Here is an 8,916-nt window from a genome sequence, read left to right as displayed (position 1 = left end):
TCAGCCTTTAGCTTTCAGTTTTCATTGGCTTGAATTCCTCGGTTCAAATAAACCGGAATTAAGAATCAGACTTTACAGAAAAAGTCTTAACTAAAATCTGGACTGTACGGGGTTTGTTGGGGGCAGCGGGCTAGGGGGTATGTGGGAGGGCTTTTATTTATTTTTCTTTTTTTTTTTAAATCAAAACAGTTTGTGATAAACAACTTTGTCAGCCACCTTTTGGGCCAAGGATTGGTGTCAAATGGGGTTGTTTAATGCACAGGGTCTGCCAAGTGTGCATCTTTCTTAGCAGACAGCTCTAATCCTTCATGGTCCACCGACCTTACCTTTATGAGTTCTTTTGATTGGTAATTGAGAGAATAAATCTTTGAAGAACTTACATAAATGCAAAGAAGAAACCCCATTAAGATTCAAGCAGTAAAATGCCTACTGGCATATTTTATACCTTACCTTTTCAGTCCTCTACCATTTAAATTCATTTTGCAAGACAAAGAGTCAAGATAGGCATCCAGGTATAGATTTTGTTTTCTTATGCATTGTCATCTGCACCTGCTATATTTTAACTTTTAATACCATCACAGTTAGTAAACTGTTCTGAGAGCGGGATTGCTCCAAAGCACTTTGCAGTATTGGAGATGTAGAGTAGAGTAAAGAAGTCAGTGTACTGAGGCACTTTATCCTCCCTGTCCCTAAGTTATACAGGTGAGGCATTCTTTTATGTAAATTTTAGGTCTTATATTGAGTATTGAATTAGTTATTGGTGGACTAATAGCTCTCTTGCTAGTGATGAAACAGAAGGGGTGAGCTCTCACTTGAGGTAGAGGATGCAGCTCTGAGCAAGCCTTCTTACAAAGCAAGAAAGCAACCTGGGAGCACTTGAATCTCCTACCTACCTGCTGGGAGTTTATTAACCCAATGAACATAATCTACCTTTTCTTCATTTGCTTTTCAACTTGTCAGTGAAGTCGCCACTAGATCTTGAGGGAAAAGCAACTCAACAAAGGGGAATATGCTACTGAAAGCCCTGACAGGGGAAAAGTGAGAATTTTTAGTGAAAGAAGTAGAGGGGTTTCTCAAAAAACTCTGGACCATTTGCATTGTTTATGTATTTGTTTCACAGTTATAAAAGCAGTACTCTAGCAATGTACCTGTGATAGTGCACTATTCAAAAGGCTGTGTCACGAGAGATACTACATAGGTAGACAAAAGTATGATTTCCCAGCAGATATCCTGCTCATCTTGTGATGTGGCTGTACAACTTACACAAACTGCATATTGGCTTTGCAAAAAGACAAGCTCTGTTTATTCAAGCTAATTTGCTCAGTGACTGTTTTCTAACATACAAGGTTAGATACAACTACTGTAGAAACAGCTACTTTTGTGCTGTACAGTTCATTGTGCCCTGTCTTTGATATTGAATAGGTCATAACCCATTTATTATGAATGGCAGGCCTTATTTTTATCTGCTGACACCGTAGGTAGCATTAGACAGTATTCAAATGCAGCTCCAGTGGCAAGCTTGTCATGTTCCAAACCTAACCTCTTTTAAACAAGAGAAAATGCAGAGCTAGAACTTAGAAGGGGAAATACTGTTCCTATTTCTGTGCGTGAAAGTCCAGGCATGGACCAGAGAGAAGCTGTCATGATTAATACTTGAGTAATTGGATAAGCAATAATTGGTAAGAGTTCTTAAATTCTTCTGCCAAAACTCCATGATGGGTTCATAGATCTTGTGTGTTCAGTGCTTCATGAAATAAAACCCTGAAGAGGAAACTCTTGGCCAAAACAATTCATGGAGATCCATGATACCAAAACAGAGGTATCTTTGCATTGAAACATGCTGGGGCGAAGGGAGGGTGTAGAAGTTCTTTTATCTCTGTTTTTCATGGAATTTAATACCCATGAAGATGTCAAGTTGGTAGTCTTGAGGACTGAAGGGTTTTGTCTGGCCAAATACAGCTTATGCAGCAGTAGTGAAAATTTTTCTGTCCTGCCACGTCAATGTCTGCTCCTATGCACAAAGAGGTAGATCATCAGGGGGTGTTTGTAGGATGTGACCTGGCTGTCAGGCTGATATGGCGTGTCCTCTCTCATTGACAAAAGCTGCAACCAGTAGGGCTTTGGTGAAATGGAACTAACCTTAAGGAGAGAGTCATCCCAAATCCTAAATATTGCAAAAAGCTGCAAGCATATGATCTAAATTAGTCAAAGCTTTGATTCAGTCCTCTGTCAGTAACTTTCACTTCAAATTAATGCCGTATTCGGTTTATTTAAACTTTCCTATTTTTTCTCTTGTTGGAGTCCTCTTCTGGTCCCTGTCATACTTCTTCCAAGTAATATCAGGTGTTTGAGGTCTTCCAGTAAGGGAAAATTATACAAGGTCTGGGGTATATGCCATCTGTAAATTGCTTTGTCTGCCCACACTGACAGCAGTCGTAACATGAGATGACCCTCCTTCTTCCAGTAGTCTTAGCTCATCGCTAGTGCTTCGTTCTCAGAGAGCAGCTCTGAATCCAAAAGTGACCAGAGTCCAGAGGGGGGCACCCAGACCCTGTTGAAAACTTTACACAATGCAATGCTGCATTGTAGCATGTCATCAAAGCCTGCTTCATTGTGTACACAAAACATCTGGAGACAGTAGGGATATCATGAGATGACACTCTTCATAAAGCTGCGGTGGCATTATTAACGGGATGTTCAGTGTGGTCTTGAAGACTGCTATGTCCAACTTCGCAATAAAAATGACAATTGTAAAAAATATTTGCCTGAAGATCTTTCTGCAAAGCACTAGATGTACCTATATTTAACAGCTTACTTGGATTTTTTTTTTTAATAATTAGTATTATTATTTCACTTTGCTCAATCTGCCCTGATCTTATGTTCCCATCATCTTTCACTTTTTTCTTCCTCTCCAGCTTGAACTTATCCTTGCTTTTCTGTCTCTACCATGAGACTCCTCTTTCCTATCATTCCTGTCTTCCCTGGAAATGCGGTGCAGCTTCACTATCTTTTTCTTCTCCATTAGACATAATGTACTGCCTTTCTTTCTGTCTGCTGAGCTGAGCATTCCCATGTGCTACTGTCTAGAAGTGACATCGGTGATTTGGGTTATTTTTTTCCGTAATTTGTAGCAGCAGTCCCTAACAGAGACAGCTGTAATGGCTCTTCCATTTTGTATTCAACTCTTTTTTAATAAGGGCAGTTATGCTGGCAAGCTTTATTTTACACAGACATATATGCACAGTTAATACAATGTATTTCACATAAGTCTTCAGGTTGTCATTGGAGACATGACAGCTTCACAGTAGCTGTTCCCGCTGTCTCTAACCAGGGAATGAAAAGAGCAGCAGCTTTTTAAGAAATTCATTGCTACTGTGGGACAATATTCCTAAGATTGCTGTGTATTTAAAATATATACATTTAGTATTAGAAATTAAATTATAGGTAAGTGCAGCAGCAACATCGGTACTGCATTCATTTCCGTGTAAATCTAATACAAGGAAGGGCAGATATTGTCAGCTTTAGGTACCTTTGCCATTTAGTGTGTAAGGGTAAAACTAGTCAGAGTAAACATAACTCTCAACATTATTTCAACCCACCCATTCTTAAGCCCTTAAATCCTATGATGTTGGTCAAGCTTGCCTTCTACCATGCTTAGAATTCAGTAGTTTGGACAAATCTAGGACAGGAGGGAGGAAGAACCTGATCAGATCTTTTGGACAACTTGTGTCTGTACCTGACTCAAGAGGTGGTGATGGCTGGAGTGCAGGTCCCAGTAATTTTCTGAGCAGAGAAGCGGTTAACTATGAGGGCTGGAAATTCAGATTGGATCCGCTCTTCTCTGCCTGCTGCACACAGTCTGTCGCATATGGCCTACCTGCCCGCCAGCGTAATTCATCTTAGAATGAACACCCCGTCCCCAGTGACATACCAGGAGCACTTTGGGCACTGTGGCTGCAGGCACATGCACATTTGGACAGGTGTCACTGTAGCGATTATACTCGGGCACTGTGTTGAGCTTTCTTTAATTTAATTTAATTTTTAATAGAGCTTGTCATATTGCCAATGTATAATCAATGCAGTGACATCTGCCTGAGCCCTGGCTCCACAGGTCCTGTCTAGCTCTAGGTCTTATTCCCAACCTTCATTTAACTAACTAATATGCATATTTAATGATGTGCACACAATTTCTTGATCTTGGAATGCAGTATCATGTCTGGCTGGAATGATTTCAAATTGTTATTGCCTTGTTTCTGTCTCAGGCATGGTCCAAGACTCTCTACTGCTGCATGTTAACTTTTGTCTGACCCTAGTCTCCTAGCAAAGAGATTAATATTTTTATTTACAAGTGTAAATGAAACATTTCTAGAAGAAATAAAATAACAGATTAAAGCTGTCATATTCTATAACCTTCCCCATGTCAGGTACATATTTTCCCTTTCCTTTAAGATCACCAATTACGTTGTCTGGAAGGTGAGAATGGATTTTGTCTTGTTGTTAATGTTATTTTTTTGTCTTTCATATTCAATCAGATATTAGGTCCAACAGATATATATTAAGCATTGTGTGGATTTTTCCAGACCCCTTTTTCCCCATCCCCCAATAATTGCTACAGCAGCTGAGTCCATGGGAACAATTTCCCTGAAGTGCGTTTAACAATACTAAAAGACACTGCCTGCTTGGTTGACTGACAATTCTTTCATTCTTTAATAATGATTTCTTTTCATTTAACACCTTAATGAAAAGTAATGTAGGAGATAAAACTTTAAATTGGAGTATAAGTGCTCCTATACTATAATTGTCATTGACCCTACCAATTAAATATAAGATTTAAAAATTTATGTATTTTTAATTGTACATTTAATAAGTGAAGAATATAGTTGGTCTGTTAAATATACAAGGATTTGTTTAGTTATTGGATTAAGTCCTTCATTTTATGGAATTCAATTACCAGCAAGGGGAGAGAGACTATTTAATGGCCAAAAAAATTACAAAGATTATTTCTTCACCATTTTCCTTTTAATAATGATAACGCCAATCATAAAAATATTTGTCAGCTCAAAAATTTTACTTATCCATTTCTGTTAAAAGCATATGAAGGAATTATATACCTTCCAGGGAACATGCATGGCAAACTATTTTAATTCTCTCTGGCACTGAGAATATAAACCCATTGTACATAACTGGAAAGAGTTAGTTTTGATGGTCCTGATGGAGGTTGGGCATGAGGTCTGAATAGTGTTTGGTATCAAAAGCTCCATTTTTCTCTCTAGGGTATTCTTGAATCTCACTGGTAATTCATATGTCCATAAAAAAGTACTAACGTGGTACACCCATCAATCTTTGGACAAGAGACAGATTGCACACCCATCCTGATGGTATCTGAACCGCAATTCTTTTCTAAAGGGAGAAGTCTGTTCTTACACGTTTAGGAGAATCATTGTGATTGGCTTTGAGGTGCACATCTGGAAAACCCTGTTGTCCCTCCTGCTGTTCTAGCAGCTGCAAGTGCCAGATGTGCGTAACACCTGGCTTCCTTTCTGGGCTTGGAGCTCCAGACTTGGCCGATTGCCTTTCTTGTAGGACTCGTGAGAGGCTGTTGCACCCTTGCTGCCAAATGCTTTCATCACTTGGTGCTCCCAAAATACAGAAACAAATTGCATTGGGACTGTATGATGGCAGTGTGCTGTAGGAGGGAACACAAGGAGCCAACACACTGGTGAAGTTTTTTAAAAGGAAGAAGAGTCATAGCAAGTCTGGATAGGTGAGATGGTCCTCTTTTCAATTTTATGTTGCCTGCCAGTCTGCCTAGAGGGAAAAACAGACAGTGGCTGTGCTTGCAATTAGCAATTCCTGCAGCAAGTTTTGACTTGACATAAATAACATGGTATAGTATGCAATCCATGTTGGGCAGCATAATTTGCTATTAGAAAATGGATACTAGGATACTGCATGATAATTAATGATCAGGACACTGGGGAAAATCTCTATGAAATGCAATATGGCAAGTCCCACTCTATTGTGTAGATAATGCTGCAAAGGTCCAAGGGAATGAAGTTGGCAAGTTTGGAGTACAAAACATCTGGAAAACCAGAGAGGAAACCTTCACCCTGGTGAAATCAGTAGGAGTTTTTTCATTGGTTTCCATGGGATCAGGGTTTCCCTCTGGTTTTTACAGGCAATAGACAGAAATAATAATAATAATAATCAGAGAACTCATCCATGGAAAGGGGAATTTGTCTTTTTCCCAGACCATCAGACACACGTTGTAAATGTCTCCTCTCCAAATCTGCACTTAGATGGGCCAAAGGACTCCTGCTGAAATGATCCTGTGAAAGCAAGCCAAACACAGCTCTATCAAAGGCAACACGATGTCAGTTCTGGCTGATGGATGGCTCCACATATGACGGTCAGATAGATGCACCAGAAGTGTTCCTGTGTGAGTTAAGGACTCATGGGTAAGCGTTTCTGTAGCACTGTGTGCTTTCCAAGCCCTCCTGAGCTAGTCCCACCTGCTGCACCAAGCGCAGGATAGAAGTGGGCTTGCCATAAAAAGCTCTGTGAATCGAGTTTGAATATTTCATTCATGGAGGTTGGAAACTGCCAGAAGGCCCAGACTGGTTATGTCCAGAGATTCTAGGTGGTATAATGCCTAAAAGCAGTTGTAACACCTCTAGGGACCACATCCTTTCCAGGAGATATTAGAGCTTAGACATCTACTGGATAATCTGTGCTTCTGGAAGGCTCCCTGGCTCTGCAGGTGTAATCTTCCGCAACTCTCCAATTCTGAATAAAAACCGTGCTGTGCTGATCCTCCTCCTCCTAGCTTGAAAAGCAATTACCACTGTATGATGGAGCCATGATACACATTTTTAACAGCATACTTACTGCCCTTTCATTATCAGAGTCCTTTATGATTGTGCAACATTCTACTTTTCTAATACTTGAGCAGAGCTGCAGGACTCACAAGAATTGTTGTTCTTTGGCTGTGACCAAACCAAAAGGCAGATCTGCTCCACAGTGCATTGTGCAGTTCTTCTGTCCCTGTTGCTTAGGGACTTACTGGAACAGTCATCTCCTGCTCTTGGTGCTCCCTTTCTTTTCCAGTGTATGGAAAGAGTATGTGGTCTGCCCATACCAGAACAGTGGAAAATATTGCCAGACCAGTTTAAATGGACACTGGTTCCTGATTTCTGTCACACTCTCACCCTTGGTCTTGATTTCACCTGTATTCACAAGAAATAAAAGCCTTATTTGGTGAGTAGTCTTGAAACTCTCTCTCTTTCCTGCCCATAGGTGCAGTCACCATCAGGAGTGTTTAGTAGACTCTCTTCTGAGACACTCAAGGACCATAATGTGCTTAACCCTGCTGGGGTTAAGACGTGCGTGCTGAGTATTATTCATCCTTCCTAACATCCAAGAGCTAATCATCCCACAGAAAAATATTGTTCCTTTTGCTTCTTGCAGCCTCCAGTGCCACTTTGAAATCTGGGGCCATTGACATTTAAACAGCTCCCAAAGTGTTACGGCCACAGCCTGAAAAAGCAAAGAGTGGGAGAAAGTCTCTGAAATCAGTATGATTTGGTAATCCTTACAATATTAAGTTGGATATTAAGACTTTTTTATCATAGGGTTTCTGCACTGCTGCATCAATCCCCTCGATAACAATAGATTCTTGTTATACTCTGCAGGCTATTTTTATTATTCAAGTTGGGAGCTGTGTAATGACATCTGTAAGGATTTAAAAGACATTTGGCAACTCAGCCAATAACTAGATATTATCTTGCAAGGTGGAAACAAAATATGTGTGGAGCTGGAAATAAGGAAAAAGGTAGCAATGTTAACTCAGTGTTTGCTTTCTGCAGATGAGTTTGAAATCTACCTCTGTACCTTAGCCATTACAACGTTCACCCTGTTTTGGAAAGGAGGTGCTATCCCACTGTTTATTTTTTGGATCTTATCACGCTGACTGTATGATAGCAAAAGATGGTGGATAAGCCAGGAAGAAAATAGGTGGATTTTTTTTTTCTGTGACAAGATTTGTCCACAAAGAATAGAAGAAGAGCACCTGATGGCTGCTGATGTATGTGAGTGTATAGTTACAAAATGATTCTGTTGGATGTATTGTATTGTACTATAAACTCATCTTCAGCTTCTTGCTTCTGTTCTGGAGAGCAATAGTCTCACCTTTTTCCCACATCACCTTCCCTAGAGGTTTAAAACTTAAGAAACTTCAAAAAAGCACCTTTATATTTCTTTTTCCCCGACCTTCAATTCCCATTTGACCTTCTGCCATATGTGGAGTACTGTTCTCCCTTGCCCCTCTAATGCACAAATGAGGCTGGCTGGGCAAGTGGGAAATTGCCCCTGCACCTTTAAGGGGTATTCCCCACCATTGGCTCCACCCTTGTCGGTGATCATATAAGGAAGAGCTTGGAACAGGTCTTCTCAGTGTGGTGGGAACTCCTGGGTGGTGCAGGAGGTCTGAGGTCCGAGCAGCTGGGGAGTGTGTTTTGGGGGTCTGCAAGTGGGGTGAGGGCATCACTTGGGCAGTGCCTGGATCCTGGTGGCTTCCCCCATCATATCTGATTTTTGTGGTCCTGCAGACCCAGCCAGGCTGTCTTGTCCCCTTTGGCTGCGCTAACCTCCATGTTTCTAATTCACATTCACACCTCTTACTTTGCTCTGCCCGAGGATAGGGTGAAGTTTCTCATGGGTATAGAGCAGGTTTCAGGAGCACGTTGCTGTGGCCGGTCCATCGGATGGTGAGACTGAGGTGGCCAAGGGAGGCTTTCCTGCTGGGCATATTAAAAAAAAAAATCCTGTGCATATTTATCACAATGTGCTTTGCCTTCTCTCTGGCTGAAGCTCCATATTCACTCTGAATTTAGGTTTTGGATCAAAATAACCATTGGC

The sequence above is a fragment of the Opisthocomus hoazin genome, chromosome 2 (assembly GCF_030867145.1).
Source record: "Opisthocomus hoazin isolate bOpiHoa1 chromosome 2, bOpiHoa1.hap1, whole genome shotgun sequence".
Taxonomy (NCBI): Eukaryota; Metazoa; Chordata; class Aves; order Opisthocomiformes; family Opisthocomidae; genus Opisthocomus; species Opisthocomus hoazin.
The sequence above is the reverse complement of the archived record's forward strand: the minus strand, read 5'-3'. Positions refer to the sequence as shown.